Source organism: Triturus cristatus, chromosome 12, assembly GCF_964204655.1.
Source record: "Triturus cristatus chromosome 12, aTriCri1.1, whole genome shotgun sequence".
NCBI classification, from domain to species: Eukaryota; Metazoa; Chordata; class Amphibia; order Caudata; family Salamandridae; genus Triturus; species Triturus cristatus.
The window spans coordinates 95,220,811-95,248,230 of record NC_140595.1 but is presented as its reverse complement, the minus strand read 5'-3'; the positions used below and the strand labels follow the sequence as shown (position 1 = coordinate 95,248,230).

The following is a 27,420-nucleotide window of genomic DNA, read 5'->3' as shown; positions in this document are numbered from 1 at the left end:
TGAAGAAATATAAAGCAAGCCACTGCCCTCTCCAGTCTACCATTAGAAAAATGAAGTCATAAATCCATGCGGCTCCAAGCAAAATCAAATGAGCAGTGGTTATCAATCAAACTTACAGTTGAAATTTCCACAGTTCTTCATAAACCATTCTAACTTGTCTTTTCAAATCCATCTTTTTCTAGACTTAAAATCACCTCTACTAAAATTCAGAGCCTTCCAAACTTGAACAAATTGTAAAGGTAAACAAAAAAAATAATCAATTTAAAATTAGAGACAAGATATTGTAGAAAGAAGAATCAAAAGACTAATTATAATTAACCATAATATTTTAATTTGTAGATTACATCACGTCATCAGCCCTGAAAACGATCCCTTTAAAAATTACCGGGATCTGAAACGCGTCAGCATTTTTTCTTTTCCTGAGGGTGGTGAACCTAGCCAGAGTGGCATTATAGAGATTCCTAAGAACGACAAATCCCATAATGCTCAGAGCAATCACCCCATGGCCATAGGAACTCTACGAAAATAAGTAAATACATTATATTGAGGAGTTCCTATTACAGTTGGTTTGACGAAAAGTTGGTGTAACATAGCAGAAGATTTGTGATTTCATGTCACTTCTGTATTTAGTGTAACAATGTAAAGTATTATTGATGTTTTGCATTTTTGACATTTTCAGTTTAAATTTAATTTAGTTTTATCCACAATCCTTTTTTCATGTTTTTGATTCGTGTGTATCTTTTTATGTACAGATAAACAAGAGACTAAGATGTACATTATTGTTGAAACTTTGGCAAATGTAAGCCAGGACCAGTGAAACTAGGTCTGGATTGGTCCTTTTTTTCTGCAAAAATAAAAAGCAGATATTCAATAAGGTGGTCAGATCCAGTTCGTCTCTTAAAATATTGATTACGTCCTTTCTGGACATCAACAAGAGACATAGCCACCTTTTTATATAACTTCTCCGTTCGAGGCTGGCCTGGGTTGGGCGGATGTACAACTTTACTATTGGACAGCACAACCGATTCCTATTAATGACTGGTTGCATTATGACCGGCTGAGGTTGGAGCTACCCTAGATAGAACACAATGAACTGCTCCATGTGCTGTACAGGGGTAAAACTCCCAATTCCCTCCCCGATGTTACTATGATAGCCCTTATATTTTGGAACGCCGCGTTAAAGTTTATCAGGTGTCAAGACGATGCAACAGTAGCCACTCCGCATGGTCCAAGACTCACAGGTGGGGCGCCTACACGGCTCACAGTTTTATCGCTACTGTCAACTACATCATGACTTGGAGGTCTATGGGGAAAAACTAGATGAAATTCAGATAACCTCTCCTCTAGGGAGATGTTAATATCATAAAATTTGAGAAGAAAGGAATTTCTCAGATTTACTAATCTCTGCTGCACAATGCCCCTGACGCCCCTCAAGCAAATCCGTCAGAGATGGGAACAAGATGTGCAGAGACTGGACAATGTGGGCGGGAGGGAAGCGATGATGGCCCGCGGTGCTTGGTGGTGTCCTCAAGGGTGCGCCTTATACTGTTTAAATATCTGCACAGGTATTACACTGCTCCAAAACACCTTTGGCAATGGGGAAAACACAAACGCAGAGCTGTACTGGATGTCAGGATGCAGAGGGAGATTTCTTTCATGTGATTTTGGTCATGTCCGATTACACAGCGTTACTGGAAATCCGTATGTTGCGTTCCGGGGGAGGTGATTGGCAGGGTGGTCCTGGTCGATCCTCGAATAGCAATACTGGAACTGATTAAAGAGTGCCTGAGGGTCCTCGCTGGACCAGACTGTTTGAAACCATAGGATTCCTGGTGGCAAAGAAAGGTGTGGCATGACATTGGGGGGGGATGCAGAGGCCCCTACTTTGAAGGAATGGGCAAGAGGCATGGACTTCTGCGCTAAGGTGGAGGAGTTGGTCTAGAAGGCCCGCAGTGTAAATTGAAAGCATAAGAAAATATGGGGCAACTGATGGAACAATGTCCAAACATGAAGATATAGGCCCTCTGGTGGAAGCAATGTTTGCTGATTGGCAAGAATATTTGAGATGGAATTTGGAAGTATGTACTCTCGAACTAGAGAATCTTTTAATAAGAGGTCTGGTGGTGCAATGTTTGATATGCATGTGGATATCGAAAACCCAAAAGAGAACAATTACAATTAGCAGCTGAACTAGGGCTCGGCTTGAACCACCCAGCAACAATTTCTAGAAGCTGTGTATGAATAAGGTGCCATCACAGAGTGACCGCTCAGATTTATCTCTGTGGTTGGAAATACATTTTTCAGAGAAAACACAAAGCTTCAGGGTTGAGAAGAATGGCGTGAGAGTAACATAGTTTTCTTCAAGTTCCTATGTGGAATCCTACATAGTATATAGAGGAAAGACACGTGGCCAACATGGATTTTTCATTTTCCACACAGCAAGATCCTTAACGGACTGATAGCACAGCTTCAGTCATGTGAAAATGTTTTGTATTAAGCCACAACTCCTAAACTCCACTACAGCACTGACTGATGCAAGGAGATGGTTAAATATCTAAAAACCGTACCCATGAGGTGATAGTGCATATATTTTGCACTCGCAACACTGTTTCCTAGTGATAAAAAATAAGCTTTAGTTAGGCTGAAAAATGTACAGGTGCAAAATGTTTCGAGAAGGAGTAAGGCAGAGAAAGTGTGCTTGTGCACACATACATCAAAGGCCAAAAAATCTAGAGACCTGAAACTTAGCATGGACACCAAGATGACTCCGGTAGTGCCCCCACACCCTCCCCCGCTTCTCTTTTTTTGCTCAAACATTTTAGATGTTGTTGTGCCACTTGCACCCATGCTCCAATACATTTCAATTTCATTTGACATATGTAAACTGTTTTAGGCTCCACTGTGTGAAAACACACAGATCACAGGCAACAGGCTTGACTGCCTAGAAAATAGACGAAAAGCTTGTAATGCCTCTGAAGCATTTACTGTTTATGATCCTAATTCCAAGCCACTTAGGCTGACATGTTGCTCTGTTTTACTGGTTTGAACGCACTGTCCACAAAAAGAATCAAACATGTTGTACTCCAGGGGAACTTACAACAGTAACGCTGTATCTCTCAGTCCACAATGCTTTTCAGATTTAGTTGTCACAACTCACATTTGGAAGACTGAATTGCAGTATTATCTCTCAGTCCAGGAGTTCTCACAGCCATCCATAATTGGGGCTTTTACAATGGTCGTTCTGAAAAAAACTAAACTTAAGACTTTGTGGAATGTGGGATCTAATGAAAGAATGAACATTTGGGCTGAGAGTTTTAGATCCCAAATGAAAGCTTTAAATACTTGCTGAGAACGCAGCGCAACGGTATGTACTACAGAAACAAACACATATATTATTCAAGACAGGAAATACATTAACCGGAGTGAGCACAGTTCAAAAATTGCATTTGACTTAATGCAATGTGCACTCAGAAAGGTCCTCTGGGGTTAGTACTAAATAAATCAAAAGGAAAAAAAACTATCCACCATGATGATGATTTATAGAATTTCATGGGCTCAATAATGAACACATCAATCTATGGAAACAATGATGTAGTATTTAAATAAAAAGCTTTGCAAAAATGTCTGCCAACCACTCGGATGGGAGTGGGGTGAGGGAGCTTTGATGACCCGCTCAGAGGTTTGCTCAAATTTAAATGAGGAAAGCCACTGGCAGGGCCTGGTCATTTACTGAGCAATTCAGAGAGAGTCGACTGCTCAGACCACCTTGGCAGGACCCCCTAAGCATCCATTGGCTCTACTCTCCTAGCTGGAAGCAGACCGCAGATTAAATTAACTTATTGGCTGCCTACTCAGTTTACACCCACCATAGGTTAATGAGCCAAAACAAAGTGACAGATCAGGTTACATTGCATAACTCGACATTCTTGTGTTGTGCAATAAATGTGGTTTGCGATGACTGTACCGGTTACAAGAGGAAGATACTGCTCTACAACCCACAATGTCCATCTTGGCTGGGAAGATCCCCGGCTCAGCTCACGTACCATAGCAAGCACGCTATCAAGAGAAACAAAGTCAGACTGGCGTAAAGAACAACTGAGAAGTCGCCAGAAAGCCTCGCTAGGGCCTATTAGACTGGGGCGGAGTAAGTCCCACAAACGCCACAAGTGACAGTCTTTTCTTCCCTTATAAATGTGTCTGTCAGTCAGGTGAACAGGTATGCAACTGACTCTACCCCCGACCTACTGCCTCCTTCAGTGGCGTGAGCTCAACATGTAAATAAGTGACCCGTTCTAGTATCCGTTGCAAGTATTTGTTTGGGATGGGGAATCCTTTGCATTTTACTATGTGCATATTGACTTCTGACGAGAAGCTCTCCATTTTCCTCCCACCACATTGTTTTCCTGAAACACACACACCTTGTTTCACCGCACAGTCATGGGGCATACCATGCTTTATGAATTATTTATTAAAAACACTTCGGCAGTTATATGAACTACTGCATTGTATCAGCCAGTAGTTGACAGACCAGAGTAATGTGTTTTTAACTTTACAAATCCAGCTCCATCTTACAATAAAACACCAGGGCTCGAAAAATCCACCCGCCGGCGAGCATTTGCGAGCCGGATTATATTAGGGCGAGCTATTTTTAGGTCCTACTCGCCCTTTCTGGCGAGTAGAAGACAAACTTACTTTTGACCTCTGTCTCTGAAAGCAGAGCAAATGTGACAAGATAGCAAAATTTAAAGGCCTCTTTATTGCTCACAAAGTGAATGAGCAATAAAAATGCCTTTAAATCTTGTTAACTTGTCACATTTGCTCACAGAGGTCAAGTTCATTACAGTTAGGTCGAGTAGATTTTTTAAGTTACCAGACCTGCATGTCTAGTAACACTTTTTTGATTTTTCGAGCCCTGAACACGTAATCTTTGCAGTACGCTGCACTTAAAATCAAATTGGCACACTTAATTTTGAGGGTTAATATTTCTTTAAGCAAAAGTGCTCCATAGAATCGATACAAACAATGGTAAAAACCAATGCTCACAAGCAATTACCTTCGTAGACCAATTTCCATTGGTGTAAGGGCAATTACATTTTAAAAGTCCACGCGCTAAGTGGCCGTATTTCCACTTCTCAATCCTATTCATGTGATAGCAATAATTTCAGAGTGACTTTGCGGTTCACTTGAAAAAAATTAATTTGTTAAGCACCTTATTTTAGAATGGACCTCTGTTCATGGCAGAGCCGACGTAGTTTAGAGTCTGCCAATAAATTATAGTCAAACTTCCTTAACTATAGGCCGCTTTCAATGTACTTGCTTCATTGGGCGACCCATGTAAATAATGTTCACAGGAGTCCATGGTGTCTACTGACTAGTCACTGGTTTTGATCTGCAGCTTTATATACCCTAAAGTTTTTTTCTGCCACACTGTACTGTCATTGGAAAACGCAACAGTTGATAATTATGTTTTTTCCAAGTAAATATGAATTTGCTGCTTTTGCCACATAATCTTCCATCTGATGAGTAATTTACCAATTTCAACAATAAAAAAATATTTCAGCTGACATGGGTCCAAAGTTAGAAAGCTTACTAGGATCAGGGAGCCAAGTCACACTTTGCAAGCGCTAACTGGACACCTTTCATCTGATTACTTCTGTATCAGGCACTTAACAAGATGGCAATTTTGCCCATATTAAGCAAAGCAAAAACTGAATAGGTGCTTGGGGATGGGATTTTACCTGGAGACAAAGACAATATATATCTAGAGGGCTGACAGACTGATTATTTTTTGTCATTTAGACTTTGGTCTCATTATCACAAAAATTCTGTGAATTAATATTTACCTCACAAACGCTACTGGTAACAGCAGTTATTTGGAGTGTGGCTCACAAAGCTTAGAGAAATCTAAAATATATTGCATCTTTTTTAGGGTACAAGAAATTAGTATGAAGTTCCTCAATGGGTCACAGAACACAGTAAGAGTTTGTGATATCACGTTGATGGGTTGTCATCCAAGGAGGAGGGAATTCCTCCTTTCGGAACTAGGGCCCTCACACACCCAGCAAGCTAGGTGTCATGCTTCATCATATGGGCCTGCTCCTCGTCGGGTTGGTGCTGCAATACCCGACGGGCACCCATAAAGGGGCTCTTTACTGGAGATCTTTTGTTCCTTGCCGTTTAGGTGCCGTGGGTGTGAGGGGCCTAGTAAGTGTAGATGTATTGGTGGATGTGCAAGATAAAACTGCCACCACCACCACCATGACCACGTCCACCACCACCACGTCCACCACCACCACCACGTCCACCACCACGTCCACCACCACCACCACCACGTCCACCACCACCACGTCCACCACCACCACCACGTCCACCACCACCACCACGTCCACCGATACAAAGCCAGCACCCTGCTCGCCCTCAACATAGGACGCCACGCCGCCTGCCAACTTGCATCACCAAAGGACACCCAGGGACCCTCCTCCTGCCGACACTGCAGCTGCACCCTCGCCCATCTCCACACTCCAGCTCCGCTCGCCACCCAGCCGACCAACAGCGCACCCGACCGGCTCAGCTGCATCCTCCTGAACACGCGCTCACTCCACAAACACGCCACAGAAATCTGGGACCTCATCAACTCAGTCTCTCCTAACATTGCCTTCTTCACGGAACCCTGGACTAACCCCAGCTCTGTAATCACGCAAAGAGAGGACCCCTGAAAAACAATATGGGCAGGGAACCAGGGGTAAATAATATCAAAAAGCAAAAATGATCAACCCAGCCTATGATAACTGAACGCAGATTATCTCACTATAATAAGGGGACAGATCTTCAATATCACGAGCCACAAATATATTAATTACCTCAATTATAGAAACAATAATCTGGAAAGTTTTGAGCATTTAATACAAAATAAGTCATAATACATTTTGATACACCGTTTCAATAAATACATAGAAAAACTTCAACCCAGTAAATAACAAGCAATAGTATTCTTCATCCCACTATCAGTTTATTCAATCTCATCATCCATATCTACACACACATCCAAACTGCACAAACACACAATATATCTCCTTTGGAGTCCGCAGTCAAGATAAAAGGGAGTGTGAACAATTTATTTTCAAGGTTTTGTATAGCACGAACAAGACCCTTGCGGGTATCAGAGCGCTTTACAGGGCAAATATAGGTGACGGAAGTATACATAAAAATAATATAGGTTAGGCTAAATACAGAAGTAGTAACTATCACAGACTAGCAAATATACACACAGATGTTTCAATAGTTCAAGTGAATTTGGCCAAGAGAATTGATTTAACTTCTATGTTTTTTCAAATTAAGCAGAAGGGTTCTGTCTCGTTTCTTGGGGCAAGGCATTCCAAATCCTGGGAGCCATTCCTGATAAGGTTCGGTTGTATGTTTTCTTCTTGGTAAAACGTTGTGGTTTCAGTAGAGGATTAAAGGAGCTCCTGGTGGTTCTGTTACCACCCGATAGCACCAATTTCTACGATGGGTATCTCTGGGTTTTGTGATGCAATGCCTTGCGAGTCATACAGGCGATTTTCAAATGGATTCTGGCCTCAAAAGTTAGCCAGCTGAGGACACGAAGGTCAGGGGAGATGTGACAGTTTCTTTTGGAGCCTGTGATGAGTCTAGCGGCTGTGTTGATTGAGCCTCTTAGTGGGGCAGTCGATCTGGGAAGGCCGCAGAGAGCGACACTCCCATACTCCACTCTGGGGATTACTAGAGCCTGAACTGCCTGTTTGAAGTTGTCTGTGGGTAGGAAGGGTTCCAGTCTTCTCAGGGTGTACCTCTGAAAATGTGCTCCTTTAGTTGCCGCGCTGATGTGTTTCTGCATATTTAGCTTATTATCCAGAGTTATTCCCAGGGATTTTGCAGAGTCGATAATGAGAGGCTGACCGTCAAGTGCTGTTAGGTGCTTCATCCACTCGTGGATGATGGTTGATTGGAGGGGAATTCAGTTTTGAGGGTGTTTAGTTTTAAGTGGTTTTTGGTCAGCCAGGTCTGTGTTAGTGAACAATGTAACAGAGCAAAGATAGAGCTGTCTTCACTTGAGATGTTTAGATGTCAATATTGGGTAGAGGCGTCTTCTAACTCTTTAATGTAGATCATAGGCCTTACTAAGTAAGTAAATTGTCCACCATTATATACATTAACATAGTCAGCTCAATCTGATGGTTTAGTCCCGATACTCCTGTTTTGACCTGCACCAACGCGCTTTTCGGTGAAGACCGCGATAGTGGTCACACCTTCACCAGGCACTTAAGAATAAGATTCCAGGGCTCGAGATGGAGTAGGAGGGGGAAGAAAATGAGGTCATCTCAGATCATGAAATCATGTCAGAGTATACAAACAGATTGTTCGCTAGATATAATCTAGACATAGGGCCAATCTACATGGATTCATCCAGATGATCAAGACAGACTCATCTATTCCCGATTTAGTAGATGTAAGCAATCCGATATTTAAGGAGAAAATCAAATTCAATTGTGTTTATGTTGTGAATGAGTCCTGGTGTTAGGCCGAAAACCGCAAATGATAAAATCAAGTATGCATCTCCGCTAAGTATCTCCAAGCGCAGCTGCCACGGGACACAATGCCGTCCCAACTTGTACAGAATTCCCATGCTTCACATGGATGCACATTAAACATGGACGCCCGCAGCTGCCCAAGTCGACTATTGCACCCCAGGCTCTCGCATCCACTGAGTTTGCCAGGCCCAATAGTGAGACCACAGTCATCCCACCCTTCCAACACATCTGCAACAAACTCAGCACCTTCTTCCACCACAAGATCAGGCAACCTACGATAGTTTCGACACCAAAGACCCTCCCACCACGCCTGACGCCATCGCACCCAGCCACAACGCACCCCAACAGTTCCTGCTTAACCGGACCCTGCTCACCACAGACGATACACTCAAGACCATGAAGAGCATCTACTCCGGAGGACCTTTGGACCCTTGCCTGATTCACATCTTCCACAGAGCAGCCACCTCCAACACCCTGAGCTTCGTCGCACCATCAACTGCTCCATCGAGACCGCCACCTTCCCTAATGACTGGAAACATGCCAAGATTAACCCACTGCTAAATAAGTTATTTGCAGACCCGCCAGATCTCAAGAACTTCAGACCCATCTTCCTGCTCCCCTTGCCAGACAAGGTCATTAAGAAGGCCATCAACGCCCAACTCTCTGAGCTCATTGAAGTGAACCACATCCTGCCCATCTCCCAATCCCGTTTACAAAGCAACCACAAGACAGGAGACCGCACTTCTCGCTGCCACAGACGACGTCCGCTCCCTCCTCGACCCGAGCGAAACTGCAGCCCTCATCCTGCTGGACCTCTCAGCAGCCTTCGATACAGTCTCCCTCTGCACCCCAATCACGAGACTCCACGACACCGGCATCTGCAACAAGGCCCTGGACTGAATCCACTACTTCCTCACCTGTCGAACACAGCGAGTCAGACTCCCACTGTTTCTCTCAGAACCCACAATGATCAGCTGCGGAGTGCCCCAGGGCTCTTCCCTGAGCCCCACCCTCTTCAACATCTACATGGCCCCCCTCGCTGTCATAATCAGGAACCACAGACTCAACATAGTCTTCTACACAGACGACACCCAGCTGATCCTCACCAACGAACCCACAACCATCAGAATCAACTTCCACAGCAGGATGAAGGCCTTTGCTACCTGAATGAAAAACAGTTGCCTCAAACTCAACTCGGGCAAGACCGAAATACTCCCCTCGGCACCCACCCCCCTCAGCTTGGGATGACCCCCACAGACCATGCACGTAACTTCAGCATCATACTGGCCTCCTCGCTCACAATGAACCTCCAGATCAACGCTGTATCCTCATCATGCTTCCATACGCTCCGTCTGCTTCGAAAGACATTCAGATGGACCTCCACTGAATGCAGAAAGACAGTCACCCACACACTCATTTCCAGCAGTCTCGACTACGGGAACGCACTATATGCCGCCATCACCCAGAAAATCCTCAGGAACCTACAGAACGTTCAAAACACCGCAGCCAGACTGGTCCTCAACATCACCGGCCGCAGTCACATCACAGAACACCTTTGAGAACTCCACTGGCTCCCAGTCAACAAAAGAATCACCTTCAAACTCCTCACATATGCCTACAAAGCCATCCACGACGCAGGACCCAAATATCTGAACCACTGCCTCTCATTCCACGTACCCACCAGACACCTTCGCTCCACCCAACTGGCCCTGGCCACCGTCCCACAAGTCCAAAGCCGGAGAAAGATCATTCTCCTACCTCGCAGCCAAGATATGGAACACCCTGCCTCTCCACCTCGGGCAATCCGCATCACTGACGCAATTCAGGAAGAATCTCAAGACCTGGCTCTTCAACTAAACCCCAGTGCCCCGACGGATCAGCAGCCCCTCCGCCTCCCCAGCGCCTTGAGAACCTCACGGGTGAGTAGCCGCGCTCTATAAACCCCTGATTAATTGATAACGAGGGTCAATACAAGAATTTAGACAACGTTTGAAGGTAACTGGCATATGCTGAATTAATGAGGTACACATTTGTTTCTGCTGTGAACAACAATGTACGTGGTTTACATGCTTTTTTTGTATGGGAGTAAAAATAACAGTGCAAACAGAATGCGGTTCCTCTCCTTCCAAGACAAAGTTATACATTTGTGTTGAAAACCAATCTAAAAAAGGCTCAGCTGAATGAATAGCTTTCTTTTGAAAGAATCGAAGTATTTACATAGCATTAGGGAAAATAAAATAGCCACATTATACCACACAATATTTGCATGTATGCCCATTCGATAACGAGTAACTTTTCTGCCAATCCTGAAACTTAAAGCGGTCCTTAACTGACTCACAATTCCAATGGCTAGCTCCTAAGATTCGTTGAACCCGAGTGATCTCTTCAATCCATTAAACAATGGGGCTGCGTGACTAAGGGGCGGGACATCTTTTCAAATCTCCGTTTCATTAAAAAAAAGTTCTCAGAATCCGGTGCAATAGTCCATTAGGTTTAAGCTTACTAAACACAATGCAGAGGTATGATAAATGAAATAATTGGAATGGACTCGGGGCGTCCTCGAGTCATATGTAATCCTAATTAGAAAGATGGAAATAAATCCAAAAGAGCAACCTTATTTACCTTACCTTCCTAAAAGTGAGTTTATTTACTTCCCCCTATATGAGAACGGCATCTGGAACGGGTTTAAATAGCTTAACGTCGATGGGTGGGGTGTAATGAACTTAATGCACATCGGTTTGCTCCAGCGCTCCCTGGATTCACAGCTTTTTCATACGAATAGCTATCATCTTTATCAACTGGACGGCCTCAATGGCAGCAGACTAAGACTACAAAACCCAGAATGCAACAGATTATCAGTTGATACCACGGGCAGGAAACGGAGTATCCTCACGACGTGGCAGACACACTCGGTCCCTGGAGGAATTTCACTCCTTTTACGTGAATCACTTACCCTGCTGTCCTGTTTATCAGGCCTCGATCCCAGGAAGCGTTTATATCCTCCCATACGGATAGTTATTGACCCTCCTGTCCCAAGGGCGATACTAACCTCTAGCGCCGGCTGGCTCGCTGCCCTCGGTGCCGGGGGCTCCTTGCTTCCGTGGTGTCCCGTCGGGGCCCCGGCCCGGGATGTCACACCCACACGGCCCTCTCCGGTCTCCGCTATGGTTACTACTTGGTTGTTTTCCTTTTTTCAACTGAACGACGAGTACGAGCGCCAAGAGCGAGGACTGGGTGGAAGCACGGACCGAGGCTGCCTCTGACCAGCGCCCTCTATCGGCCTGGAGGGATCGTAACCACGAGAAAAGGTCTGAACGGAGGATGGTACTCTGGCTCTCGGGAGCCCCCTGCCGCGGAGGAGGCGTCAGCGCGGAATATTGAAACTCCGAAACAAATACTGGACCTCTTGGGTGCAATATCCAAAGCCAGCAACCATAATATGCATATTTTCATGACTCTATCCTTATTTTCAAGGTGCTGTACCTTTGACTCCCAATGGCTAATTTATGCATCTGCACATTCCTCCAAGACATTTGGGCAGCTTCAGTGTGTTCCTGAACGGCCTTTGGATCCACAGTACCTCGTGTCATATATCCCAATATGATGTTTGATACCCGACACTCACACCTTAAACTCAAGCGCCCCCGCATAAACAACAACTTCTTTTCAATGTGCCTCATGGAGCTCTTTAGGTCTCTTGGAATTGTCGCTTTTATAAGGTGTACTCATCTTGAGCCTGGTCACAGTCGCCGCCATCTCAGGGTTCTTTAGCGGTGAAGGGTCTTGGAGCAAAAAAAAAAAACACCCTTGCCTTTTATAGGATCCTGCTTGTTTTCTTGGGAGGAATTTTCAATCAAGCTGACTCCTTTGCCCTGCATCCTGCCCTCGTGCACCACCATCTCCACGAATAGGAGTTTACCCTGGAATCAGAAAACACAGTGGCATTGGAAACTCAAACATTCAAAGTGTCTCACTGACGTGAATCATGGTGTTCCTCATCCACACTAAGGCACCCTCCGTTATTTTGTCAGCCACATGGACGGGCTTCCTTGGATTCAATGTGGGACTCCGGAGCGACATCAAGCCCCAATAGTGCGCTGCCATTGCCACAGAGCCATCCCCCTGGTTATTTGGCCTGCCTTCCTCTCTGACCACAAAGAACGATTTCGGAGACCAAAGCTGCACCAGGTCTTCACTGGCGTATGGCTATCTTGTATCCATTCAAGCTCCAGTTATACCTCTTATTTATGTTTATTGTGGTCCTCCTGTGAATGCAGACACAATTATGTCAATTGCTGATTGGTTCAAGCTCAAGATGATCCTTCTTGATTGGACCTTATTTCCCAACATAGTAGACAAAGAGATACTCCTTTGATTTCACCCAAGGAAACAAAGAGCACGTCACAATTCTCTTCCAACGTGTTATTTGTCAGCCACATTTTAAATAAGTAACAGTGACCATCGTACAGAGGGTTAACTAATTTGTACAGCAGGAATATATTATAGCTTTCTATTGTTTTCACATTACTGTAGTGCTTCTATACTTAGTGTCCATTTGGCCACCCACAGCTACTTATGGCAAGCATGGCTCCCTTTTTCCAATTATCCTTGCCTGCCAGCACTACTAGGCCTTATCTAGATCCTTGTCTTGGGCTATTGCTGGATTCAGTTCACATCTGACATTCTCAGATGACATAAACACAGTCCTATAATCCTTCTCTAAAATCCTGATATCGCCATATGCGGTCAAGACCAATCCTAATTCTCAACATAGTTTCCCTTTGATGCTTTCCGAAATTCCTGACCCTCTGCTCTGATCCAGTGATGGAAATCTCCCACCGATGTTTACAGGACAAATACTGTCTATCTTGTCTGCTGCTAATTTGAAATGTCTTTTTCTTTAGCAATCTCTTAATCTTGGCCACAGACAACAGTTAATCAATCTAAAAAATACTAATGGCACATCATAAACCTTATATTATTACAAAGTCTATCGGAGACTGCAATTACGGCTCTCCACGTTATTACAGATAGCTTGTCTTCCATTCGACCGATATTTAAAAAGTTAAAAAAGGGCTAAGTGTAGGCTGTGGGAAGCAAGTTCCAATCTGTAAAATCACCATCCAACCTTAGAGCCTAGATCATGGAGCATATTAGACACTTTTTGCGTTTTACCTGCTCTAAAGGCGAATTATGGGGAACCATTGGTATTTTGTTGGAATTGCAGACAAAATCAGGGTTTCTGGTCTTTGAAACATTTTATGGTTTACGTTCAGCCATTTTAGAGAACAATATAATCCCCGGGGTATAGTCCAATAGTACCAAATCATTGGTATACATAAGACAAGGAATATGAGCAGTGACAATTTTAGGGGAAAATGAGTTCAATTCTCATATGTAGTTAGAAAGATGGCTAGACAGAAGCTAAAGAGGAAGGGGACAAAAACAAAGCCCCGCCTCAGGCCACTTTCAATCAAACCAAATGCTGCGACCATTGAGATCGACATGGACCCAATTTTGTGTGTGGAGCTTCTGGAAAACATACAGAAGCTCTCCAGGGATCTTGAAACCTTGGAGCGTGAACCATAGTGGATTTTGATCCTCCAGGTCGAAAGCAGAACAAAGATGATCAAAGCAACAACTGAACCCATTGATTTTCATAGTAACCCCCAAATAACAAAAAAAGAGACCAGTCATTGAAATGTTTGAGCAAAAGTCATCCTGTTTCCTTTGGCTAAGACCCTCACTAGCCATTCTTTGGAGGAAGTATCCAAGAGTGAGATTGAGCTATATTTGGTGGGGTCTGATTGATCACCCTTTTCTAATTTAAGCTTCACAATACCTCGCTGACAGGAGTCGGGGCAAAGCATTCTCGTAACCCACTAGAAGAAGGGACTTTGTAATGAATCCCACCACAAGGGATCTGATTTATTAGGTTCACTTGGTGCCTGCATATGAAACTTTTAATTCTTCTAATATGGTAGACGGGACAGGTTTCCTGTAGTTGTAGCAGCACAAGAGTTGGGTTCAGAGATATTTTAAGGCATGGGTAAAGTAGGCAATTGCACAGGGCCCCTGCCTTCCAAGAGGCCCCTTGTGAATGTGAACTATCTATCTATTTGATCTGTCAGTTCTGTTTCGTAATCTAAACCTCTCTGCCTTACGTCTGACTCTGTCTCTCTACCCAGTGTAATCTTAGGGATTTTTGGGGTCCCGGGCATTATATAATTCAACAAAGATTAACATATAATGTTGTATCTTTTGTATAATGTATTTTTGAATTGGAAGGAAATTTATAAGAAAGTTCAGGGTTTTTCTAAACAGGCGCTTCTAAAGTATGTCTTGCCCAGGGCCACCAACATTTTTAAAATGACATTGACCAGATTATAAACTCTGCCCTGCTGGACATTGTTAACTTCATCCCCTTTTATGTAAACAGCAGATATATAGTTTAACATTCGCGAGGAACAACACACTCTAGACAACTGGCTGAAACTGTGGTTACAAAGTTCACTGAAGACAAAAAGGTTTTGTAGTTCCATTTTAAGAGTTGGATGCATTTAATGCAGCATGCATAGTATATACAATTATAGATGGGTAACAGTGAATTACGGGGTTGTTTTTCACTGGCGGCTTCTGAGTGAGATCAAATAGACAACGAGAGAGAGGCTCGAGTTGTCTATGATGTCACTTAGAACCCTGAGAATACCTGTTATTTGAAAAAACAACATTCTTCAGACTGAGCTCTTTTCATTTCCGAAGATTGTTATCTGTAATTTGGACTTTATTCCTATGTGAATATGTTGATTGAAAGGTTAGAGGATTTGGAACAAGGGTCATTTGGAAAAATGCATGTTTTAAAAAAAAGCCTTGCTGGGCTCACCTATAATATCACCTTTAATCCCTCGCCACTTTTGCACTCCCTGTCGCTTCAAACCCCTCATTCCCACACCTGCACCATCATTGCGCTCCGAACCCCATTCGGTCCATTTTTTAGGTCAAGCGTAGGCAGCACATGCGCTATCTCTTCAAACATGGTGTAATCACTTTGTGAGCTTATATCCCACCAATTGCCTTTTTTTTCCTCACTTCGATAGTCCTTCAAAAAGGCTTCCCCGCTAGCGGTTAATCCTACTTCAATGTCTCACCTTGTTGTCATTTGTATCCTCCCATGGTGCAGCGCATAACTTCCTGTATCTTTACACTGTCTTCTTTATGTATTGTTTTTTCTGTAACTCTTTTTTTCGTTCACTCACTCCGCTTCGAGCTCCGGTATGTTGTTCCTGCTCCAGCGCGGCACCGCAGCTCGTCATCAGCACTGCAATGATTTCTGCTAGTTTCAAACATGGTATTGCTCACAGATCTTTCAGTAGAGCCCCCCACACGGAGCTGCCTACATAAAGCATAGTTTTAATTATTCGGCAAATCCCCAGTCATCATCACTGCAATGATACCTGCTCCCATCAAATAGGGCATTGCGCTCAGGTCTTTCTGCAGAACCCCTCCACATGGAGCTGCCTACATAAAGCATATTTTTAATTATTTTGCAAAGCCCGAGTAATTGGCACTGCAGTGATTCCTGCTCGTGTCAATCACAGTATTATGCTCAGGTCTTTCCTCAGAACCCCCAACACGCAGCTGCCTACATAAAGTATACTTTACATATCTAGGTTTTTATAGAGCAGTCTTATTACATTACGTTGGTTTTTTATTTTATTTAACATGTGAAGATTAAGTGAGTCATCCCAGATTATGGAAGCTTTAACAGCTGGGGCATATCGTCACTCTATATAGGCACCTTTCTCGCTGTACCCTAGTCCCACCCTGTTTTGGGTTGGTTGTATTTTCACTGAGGGACATATGCTGAATTGCCGCCATTCTTAGTCAAAACATTTGCCAAGATGGCGACTCTCACCAGAAGACTGAGAGGAGGTCAGTGCTAACCTTGTTTCACACTGTGCAAGGGCTTTCACATAGCTACTGCAAAACCTTGACCAATTATAGGCAGTCGGTTCCACAAAAGAACAAGTTCCCTTTTATTTGAATGTCTGCCTCGTTTTTTAGGTCTCGGCTAGCTTAAGCTGCGCAGACGTGCGCAGTCTCGCTGGCGAGATTTAAAGTTTTCGGTTAGTTTTCTCTAGTGGGCTTTAAGCCCCGCCCCTCCTTTTTATTGGCTGGCGTCACCGTTTATGCTAAACGGTGGCCAGCCATTGGAAAAGAGCGTCTCTGACGTACACTTTTTCTCTTTTAGAGCCGTCCCAGTTGGACTGGCTGCCCCGACTTACTGCTGGCGTAAAAGGTTTTCTTATCTTTATGGGGCCAAACACATGGCCCCATAAAGATAAGAAACCAGTCATGCTAGTCAGTCCAACTGGGACGGCTCGCGAGCCAGCCCAACTGGGACGGCTCTAAAAGAGAAAAAAAAGCGGGAGGCGTTGTTGGCGTTGCTTGTATTCCCTCGTGTTCAGCGTTGAACCTCGACTCTTCTACCATGAAGCAATACCGTGAAAGAGTCATGCGGGAGGAACAACGCGCCGATAGGTGTGCGCCTGCATCGGACGCTGTGTGCACAGCACCAATGGGAAACCGCTAAAAATGGCATTGAAGCGCAAGGGACACAAGGCGAAAAGACGCCTACAATACTGTTATAAGGTGTTTGACAAGTGTTCAATGAAACTAAGAAAGGACTAAGACATCAAATTGATCCCTAAATTATAGTAATCTGAAAACAGAAGTAGGGCAAGGATACCCGTTAGTGGAAACACAGTGCTTTACTTATAGCTCTATTTGGAATTTGAACGGGCGTCTGTCCTTCTTGTGTTTTCTAATCAGTCTGCTTTTTGTTTCCATGATGTGCCCCGGGACGCGTTGCAGATCTGTTAGAAGCAGTTTCAACACACATCAAAACGCTCATGCTTCGCTAGTAAAAGCGGATAGAACTGAAAAAAAAAACTTTTACTAAGGTGCCAGAAACGGAAGGAAATATATGCTTGCAAAGCCGTAGGATCCCGATTCTTTTAAGTTTTTCAGACCAGTGCCCGTGTAGAATCTGCTGTTCGATGCCTCGTTTACATGCATCACAAAGTAGTGATCCACTAAGGGACTACGGTGGGAAAGTGCGAAGCTTGGACTAACTTGGGTTATCGTCGGGCGAGGAACGGAGACCCTTTACAATTCCTTATGTACATCATGTACCAACTCTAGCACACATTTGGGTTCAGCGGGTGAGTCGGTTTACTTAAATTATATGTCGTTATAGGTAAACAGTTGGATACGGAAAGGTGTTCTTCCTTTCTTTGAAATCTTGTTATGTTTAGGGTGCAGGAGTGTCGGATTCATGCACTAAATAAATGGATTGTGTTTTTATTTTATTTTTTTAAATATGCTGATCTTTTTAAAGAGCAACCTGGAGACAGCCTGCTGTCTGCCCTGCCCCTTTCAAAATTTGACCCGCCCCCAACTGTTTATGTTCGAGATCTTACGATCAAAGGCCTGGAGTATGTTTGTTTTCCGCAAGATTGGTTTCATGGACAAGTGTACGGCTTCCTACTTTTGAAGGTGCTGTTGACTAAAGGCACTAGAAAACAATCAAAAGCTTTTTACGTTTGCTTTTATTACTGTTATTCAATATTCCATGTACTTCATATGCATATGTATGCATATATATATGTATATATATGCGTATGCATTTCTAAATATGTATGTTTATATGTGTATATATACATACATCTAGGAACATAAATATATACATCCGCATATTTATATTAATACAAATATTAATGCAGCCATAAATATACATAGAAACATATACATATTAAGGACATGAAAGTATGAAAAACACTAATAAAAAGCAACACTAAAAAAACAATATATACATACATGTAGGAACATAAATATATACATCCGCATATTTATATTAATACAAATATTAATGCAGCCATAAATATACATAGAAACATATACATATTAAGGACATGAAAGTATGAAAAACACTAATAAAAAGCAACACTAAAAAAACAAAATAAATGAAAACAGCATTGCTTAGACTTTAATAAAGACGAGACCTGTTGCATTTTTAATGCTTGTCTTCTGAGATCCTTTGCTTTACAGTAACAAAAGCGTTTTAGTGCCATAAAATTATATTTTTTTAATTTATCGATCCTAGGGGCTTCCACCATCTTGAAACTGTATATTTTAATAAAATGGAACCTGTGTCATTCCCTATGTGAAAGTATGCATGGTGAATTGTGTGCATGCATGCATCATCAAACATGTGTGTGCAGGGAATTACGTTGCTGTCAGTGTGGCTTTTTTCCTTTTTTTTGCCAATGATACAAACCATCTACAAAAAGCATTTTGTTTCTTGCCAATGCAGCCCAATATTCACATAAAACATTAACAAAATCTATAGGTTACTAAGGCGAGACCTATTGACGTTGTCAATGCTTATTTGTAATTTCGTGCCACCCAAAGATATTACAATGCGCATACCAAGTTTAAGTGACAGATAAAGTAGTAGTAATAATAAAGAAGCAAAATTGAAAGAAAACGGTGAGGAGAAAAATAATCCTTGGACTGATGAACATTTCTTCATTTGCTTGACAGCAAATAAATTAATAAATACATAAGGCAAAAATGGCAAACGTGAAAGGGATTTTCTCAAAGTACAAAGATCCCAAGCCTAATTATTAGCTAATTTATAAAAGGTGACCACTAGGGGAAAGCAGTTCACCAAGAATGTTCACTAGTACCTTTATCCCAGGCAACTGACTTTGTGCCGGCAGCTAAAGTATTCTGCTGTGCACAGGTCATGTTGGCGCATCCTGAAATGATATCTTTTTTCGATAATTAATTAAGAGTGGTCCAACCCAAGAGTGAAATTGATTTGTTATATTACATTACATTATATCATATTCATATTATATTATATCATATTACATTATATCATATTACATTATATTATATCATATTATAATATAATATATTATATTAATATGAGATAAAGTACCCACTGCCATACATTTTAAGGATTTTTGCAAGTCACAGAGAAGTTGCATGGCCATATAGAGTAACGAGGTAGAAGACCCAGGTCTTTTATAAGGTGGTGTAATTCTGGGGTGACTTGCAATATTCTTATCAAGGACAGAAAGATGTAATGTATTCCTTATAATAAATACATGGTCTCACCGTCACCTCTAAGAGACTGATACTAAGATATACTAGAGTTTAAAACACAATTTTCTGGCGTAGTTTTTGCCAAAAAAAAGCATGGGTTAAGTTCCCTTTGTTATTAATTGCATGCACAAAATACCAGTGAAACCATTCAATCGTATGCTACACATCAGAAGCTTTGGCTGTTTATACCCAGTTGAAAACGGGCATGTATGCCACTCTTTAATGGTTCTGTGTACTGGTCCTGTCACCAAAACCATTTTGGAGGGGAATATTTGCAAACTTCATAGTGGGTATAAACGGCTGCTACTGGGCAGTAGTGGTGGGGTGGAGGTTTGGGGGGGAAGTTAAAAAGAAAAGGAGGAAAAAAAGAAAGAAAATTCCACTTACATTCCCGGCGACCGCCTCTCCTCCGTCCTCTTCGGTCGACAAAGAAGGAAGCACCCAGGCTCCCAGACTCTCCTAGCCAATCACAATGCTGTGTTACAGCAGCGTTTTGATTGGTCTGAGCACCGTGGGTTGGCGCTCAGACAGGGACTGGAAGGCTGTGCATTTTCTCCATCCAGGCTGTGCAATACAGCTTGTGGAGAACATGCAAAGTGCTCATGAAGGTTTGGCCAGCCTTGGACAGCTGACCAAACCGTAATGCACACTTAAGAGAGGGCCCACCACTCCTCCCCCTGCTCTGCAGGCAGCACAGCCCCACCCGCACCTTAGAGAGCCAACAGTGAAAAATAAAATGATAATAACATTGTTATTATCATTTTATTTTTTCCGTGGGGCAGGGCTCCTCGGCCTTAGCGGAGGAGCCGCCTCTGATACTGAGAGAACTAAACTTGAATGGCCCTGAAGAAATTCATCAGAAAAAAACATGTTGGCTACTGAGCGTTGAGCAGTTTTAATGAAGCAATGCTGTATTTGAAATAATAAAGGATTGGCATGTTTTGACATAATATGGACTCTTGCATTGTAACTCTAACAGATCTCTGAACCATGAGGAATTCACCCAGTAAGAAGGGAGAGTGATAACATCCATCAGCTCACATATGGAGAGATGAATCCGCCTTTCAATTCGTCCTTCTTCTGGATACTGAATTCTTCCCAATATGATGTGTCGTTTAACAGCAATGAGAGATATCAAACCTATTTTTTTATTCTAAAAGCGATTTTAGTCCTGATTCTCCAAGATCTTTACCATTAGAATCTGGTTCTTCCCATTCAGAAAAACCAACCTATGTCTAATGGTTCACCATCAGACCTACAAATGACTAGATATAGTAATGGACTAAAACAACCACACGTAAATTGATAAACAAAGAGGGGATGTAGCATACATGTCAACATTTTGTACCTGAAATGACAAAGGTGAAATGTATATTTCCCATTGACTTACATTAAAATAGAGGAGATTTTAGGCAGGAGACAGCTAAAATAAAGCCATGTTAGGCTTAGAAAATCAAGTTTCCCACCTCAATCACATCTGTTGACATGTATGGATGTAGTGTTGTCACTTTTCGGGCATGCCTCATTAGACTGGCTAGAATGTTGCACTTCCAGGTGAGGGTGCCTAATGAAGCTATGTAACAGGTGAGGGCAGATGAGTGTATCAACAAAAGTACTGTGATTACCTCAAAGTATTACAGGCAGTACTTCTAGTCATGAACCTTTCACATACAAATCATTTTCAGGTGTGATTGTCTAATTTCTTCAATACAAACAAGACAACTTCAATATTCAAAATGCAATACGCGCACAAAAGTCTGGGACTGGACAAAATGGCCATAATTACTAGGAAGGAAATGGTCACGCTAAACAAAATCCAGATTCACTGTGAAAGGCTCCAGATGAGCATTTCATTAGATTACATTTGTAATCTGTCTCACATGTCACCTCTTCTCTAAGTTGATAGTGTGTACAATTACATTATATTTGTTAGTATAAGTGCCATACATGCCAATATGTCAAAACAGGAAAAAGGGAGATAGTGAAATAAATTGGGTACATTTATTTTTCACATTGACTAACATTGAACACAGACAATTTTTGGAGGAAGACAGCCAAATAAAGCATTTTTTGGCGTTAAAATCGGGAGCCTGGGGGGCGTGGCCAAGATGGCGGGGTGAGCGGACGCTTCCTCCCGTAGCTCCTCCGGCCCGGCCAAGCTAGAGCCTTTTTCTTATGCTTTTCTCCCCCCGCTGAGGCTCAGCGCGGGAGAGGAGCGTGGCGGAACATCAGGGGCACACATCGGTGCTGTTTTGGTCCGGATCGCCCCGGGGGAACCCCCCCAAAAGTTCGACCGAGATCAAGGCACGACGACGGCGAGCCCGAGGGGCGGAGCGCATTGGAGAGCTGTCCGGGCGCCTCGGCTGGGCCTAGTGCTGAAAGTTGCGATCTGGAGGGGATCTGGCCCGCCGGTCGACGGTGACTGAAGGAGCCTTGCGGATAGGGGCCCGACGGTGTGGAAGGCTTGGGACGGGTGCCCCGGCACTCGGATTGGTGACGGCGACACCCCGCACTGCGGAGGCCCTGACCCCTAGCCGAGGTACAGCGGACTCTCTGATGGGGTTGGACCATCTGGGCCCCTGTGCGTGACAAACGGTGGCCGGTGGTGGAACTTATTTTACTGCGGGGTGCCTCGGGGGCCCCGGTGGTGTCGCCGGGCCTGGTCGTTTTGGCCTGCTCCGCCCGGCCGCCATTTTGTCCCCGAAGGAGCAGTGGTGGCGGCCTTCGCTGGAGTCCTGGCTGCGGGATGCAGGCGACCCCCGCTACTGCTGGGCTGACTACCGGAGGGATGTGCTGTTGGGACCCCTCCGCTGCGGCCCCCTTGGTTGTCTCACACTAGCTCTTGCGGCTGACGGTGACCGGACTGGGCCGCCATTTTGTCACCTGTGACGCAGCGACTTCACTCGTGGGGGATACCCAGGTCGAGTGCTGGCCAGCGGTTGAGCATCCCTGGGGCGCCTGGATCGGTGCCCGACTGCGGAGCTAGCGATGTCTGGAAAAGGAGGCCCGAAGAAAGGGGACCGTACCCTGCCGGACATGCTTGGCAGGGCCCAGCACTTGCGGGACAGGACGCAGCCCTCACCGGGGCCCTCCCGGGCTCCGGCGGATGTGACTGGAGGGGAGCCACCAGTCACGAGGGCCTTTATGGAGGAACTGTGTAGCTCCCTCAGGGAGGACTTCCAGACACTGAAGCGGGAAGTGGCCAGCGAGGTCCGAGAAGTGCGCAGGGAGGTGGAGGGCCTTGGTGAGCGCGTGGAAGCGGTGGAGACGGAGGGCCAACAGCGATCGGAGGAGATAGTCCACCTCCAGCAGGACGTTCTTCGCCTCCGGGAACAGTGTGTGGAGCTCCAGGCCCACTCTGAGGATCTTGAGAACAGATCTCGGAGGAACAACATTCGAGTGCGTGGTGTGCCGACTGCAGCCGAGGGGACCGATCTGGGGGGCTACCTGCGGGCCCTGTTTCGAGAGATCCTGGGGGAAGCTGCGGACTTTCCCATCAGCATTGACAGGGCGCATAGGGTTGGCCGGCAACGCCAGTCATCGGCACCCCCACCGGACATTCTGGCCTTCCTGCCCGACTTTCCACTAAAGGAGCGCATCATGGCGGAGGCCCGCAGGAAACAGCCCCTGACTTTCCGGGATCGGCCGGTGGCGCTTTACCAGGACCTCTCTGCCATCACTCTGCAAAAGCGCAGGTCCTTTAGGATTGCCACTGACTTTCTGCGCGAGCACGAGACGCCGTACTCTTGGGGTCACCCCTTCCGCCTGATTTTTCGGTGGAACGGAGTGTTACACCAGCTACGCTCCTTGCAAGACATTTGTGGGGTTCTGGGGCTCACGGCGGCGGAGGAAGAAGGAGCTACGCCGTCGTGGAGGTCCTCGGAGAGACGGAACCGGCGGAGGTCATCGAGGCGGCGCTCAGCGACCAGTGTGGGGCGCCCGGACTCCCCTACCATCAGAGCGGACATGGCAGACGTCCTGAGGGCGGCGGCCGGGGACTCGACTGGCTCCTATAGCGTGGCCTTGACGGCCTAATACACACTCCGGGGGGAGATGTCTTTAGCTTCTTTACTTGCTTGGCCCGGGGCGGGGGGGTTGGGGGGGAGCGGTTGGAGGTGAGTGGCTGGACGTCCACTTTGCTCTTTCCTACGGACTTGCCCGTTTTGGGGCTTGACTGAGACTATGGGGTGTTTGAGTTTGGGGGTGGCTAGTTGCCAGGGTTGTGTTTTGGGCGGGGGGGGGGTTGTTTTGGGGTTGAGAAGGTCCCGTCCGATGTTGTCTATGCCCGCTTTGTTCTGGCTTGTCCTGCGCTGCGGCCTTGCGCGCCCCACCCGTTGATTCCCTGCCCATTGCATGGCGCTCCCGACCCCCGCGAGGAATGCCGGGCCTAAAGGTTGTGACCCTTAATGTTCAGGGTCTGAACAACCCGGTGAAGCGCAGAGCGATCCTGTCGTTCCTGGAGGGGACGCAGGCGGACATTTGCCTTTTGCAGGAGACACACTTATTGCCCCGAGATTGCCACAGGATGCGCTTTGCTAGGTTCCCCACCCAGTTCTTTTCCTCGGCAGCGAACAAGACGGCGGGGGTAGCTATTCTCCTAGCGAGCTCCTTTCGGGGGGAGGTGTTGCATAAGTGTGCTGAACAGAAGGGGAGGCTCCTTGCGTATCGCATGCGCCTGGGAGGCATAGCATTTACGGTCGGCTCCGTGTATAGCCCAAACGATCACCAAGAGCGCTTCCTAGATTCCGCGCTGGTGGATGTCACTGCTTCCCCCGACCGCCACGTTATCTTGGGGGGAGACCTCAACATTGTCTTTGACTCTATGATGGACAGATCGGCGCAGCGCTTCCCGCAGACGGGGGAACTGTCCCAGGCTGGGAGGGCCCGGATTGCGGAAATGGGTTTGCACGACCTCTGGCGCTCCATGCACCCCACGGATAGGGACTACTCTTACTTCTCGCACGCACACCGCACCTACTCACGGCTGGACTACCTCCTGGTGAGTGGACCGATGCGTGCCGCTGCCACGGCGGCAGACATCGGGGTCCTGACCCTGTCTGACCACTCCCCAGTCACCGGTGTTTTCCAGTGGCCGGCGGCCTCCCCCTCTCGGGGGGTGTGGCGCCTCCGGGACACACTTCTACACAAAAAGTCGGTGGTGCAACGCATCGGGGAGGTCATACAGGACTATCTCACCCACAATAGCAATACTGACACCTCGCAGGCGACACAGTGGGCAGCATTGAAGGCCGTCCTTCGGGGGGAATTCATCTCTATCTCTGCAGCTGAGAATAAGGAGCGGCAACTGAAGAGGGAAGAGCTGACGGCTCAAGTCCGGGAGCTTGGGCAGGTCCACCGCCGTACGGGGGCGCCGAGGGTGTGGAGGCAGCTGAGGGCAGCGAGGAAGCTCTTGTCGGCTCTGGATCTTGACAGGGCGGAGTACGCCGCCCTACGTTTGAAGCATGCCTACTACACCGGGGGGGACAGATGTGGCAAGCTCCTAGCACACCGGCTCCGGGTCGCGCAACAACGCAGCGTCGTGAAAGAATTGGTGGGCGCGGACGGGGGGGTTGTCTCCGGGGACGCGGAGGTAGCGGAGTCTTTCCGCGGCTTCTACGAGGCGCTGTATGCTGAGGAGCTCTCCTTGCCACGGGATGCCGACGGCTATTTGGAGTCGGTGACCCTCCCGGTACTGGATCCGGCTCAGGCTGACCACCTGGAGCGGGACATCCATGTTGAGGAAGTGATTTCCGCTATCGCGCGGCTGAAACATGGAAAGGCCCCGGGCCCGGACGGGTACACGTCGCTCTTTTACAAGACTTTTTGCACGGCCGTGGCCCCTGTCCTTACTCGGCTATTTAACTCTTTCGCCGAACCGGGAGCCATCCCTCCGGATCTCCTGAGAGCGACGGTCGCAGTAATCCCGAAACCTGGGAAGGACCGGGCCCTCTGCGGCTCGTACCGACCCATTTCGCTTTTAAATGTCGACCTCAAGTTTTACACGGGGATTCTCGCGTCCAGGCTGAGTCCACACCTCCCCGATCTGGTGGAGGCGGACCAGGCTGGTTTTGTGCCCGGCAGACAGACGGTTGACAACACCAAGAGGGTGACGCATGTTCTGGAGAAGGCCTCAAGGATCTCAGGGGAGCGGATGTTGCTGTCTGTTGATGCGGAGAAGGCCTTCGACAGAGTTCACTGGCCGTATCTTGAGCTGGTCCTCAAGAAACTGGGAATCGGTGATAAGTTCCGCACCATGGTATTTAACTGCTATAAGCATCCTTCAGCGTCGGTGCGGGTCAATGGGTGTAGCTCTGGTGGCTTTGCCATCGAGCGCGGCACGCGGCAGGGCTGCCCTCTTTCGCCGCTCTTATTTGCCCTCTACATGGAGCCGTTTGCTCAGAGGATTCGTAATAATCCGGATGCAGTCGGGGTCCGGATGGGCCAGTACGTTCACACTGTCAGTCTCTACGCGGATGATGTCCTGCTGACTTTGGACGACCCTAGGAGGTCGCTGCCTGCTTGCCTCCGAGAGCTGGACGCTTTTGCGGGGGTGGCCGGCTTCAAAATGAATATGAGCAAGTCGATGGCATTAGACGTGTCCCTGGCTGCGGACACCAGGAGGGATCTTCAGCGGCTCTTTCCCATGCAGTGGTCCTCGTCCACGGTGCCGTATCTGGGGATTCTGCTGGCGCCCACATTACCGGAGATGGTTACGGCCAATTATGCCTCCCTCAGCAGGAAGATCAAGGACGAGCTTGGCCGTTGGAACAGAGGCCTGCTGTCCTGGCTGGGGCGAATCGCGGCGGTCAAGATGACGGTGTTGCCCCAGATACTATATCTTTTTCGGGCCCTTCCGCTCCAACCCCCGGTGGGCTGGATACGACAAATGCAGGCTGACATCTCCCGCTTTGTCTGGCAGGGCCGTAGGCCACGCATGAAGAGGGTCCTCTCCACGCTTGCTCCGGAAGCGGGGGGTCTCGGCATTCCGGACCTCCGTAAGTACTTTCAGGCGGCGCAGCTTCGCTATCTGGTGGAGTGGAGCAGGTGGGAGTCCGATAAACATTGGCTCTTCCAAGACCAAGCAGTGGCAGGCCGCACCTTACAAGAGGTTCCATTCCTGCGCCGCGCGCACCGCCCCCCCAATCTTTACGCTTCCTTTGTTACGCGGGTCCCCCTGCGTGTGTGGGACGCGGTCTGTGAGGCCCGGGGCCTTACCACCTTCCCTTCGCCGCTGACGCCCATTGCGGGCAACCCGGACTTCTCCCCAGGGATGGAGCCGGGGGTTTTCTCCCACTGGGTGCAAGCGGGCTGCAGGGCACTCTTCCAGATCTATGGCCCGGAAGGAGTGGTTCCTTTTCAGCAGCTCCGCCGGGAGTTCGGCCTGACGGAGCTGGACAGATTGCGCTACATGCAGGTCCGGCATTGGGCCCTCCAGCCCCAGGTGCGTGCCACCGCCGCCCGTCCAATTACACCGTATGAGAGGTGGTTGGCTACGCGAACCTCCGACGCTAAATTGATCACCGATCTGTACAAATACCTACAACCTCCGCCGTTTCACTATTACAACCCGGGGAGGGAGCGTTGGCACAGGGAATTGGGTAGGACACTTAGCCACAAGGAATGGGACAAGATTGCGTATCGGGCGCGGCACTCGGCATATCACACGGGCCTTACGGAGACTTTTACTAAGGTGTCC

The 27,420-nt window shown here is 46.6% G+C and overlaps 1 protein-coding gene across 1 annotated transcript in view; it reads right to left on the bottom strand.

The window, feature by feature from the left end:
• The window catches only part of MINDY1 (MINDY lysine 48 deubiquitinase 1), a 78,590-nt gene extending 66,829 nt beyond the window's left edge, over positions 1–11,761 (bottom strand). Inside the window, exon 1 of the mRNA XM_085639725.1 lies at positions 11,599–11,761. The gene's annotated coding sequence lies outside the window, so the exon portion shown is untranslated. The remainder of the gene's footprint in view (positions 1–11,598) is intronic.
• Between the last annotated feature and the right edge of the window lie 15,659 nt (positions 11,762–27,420).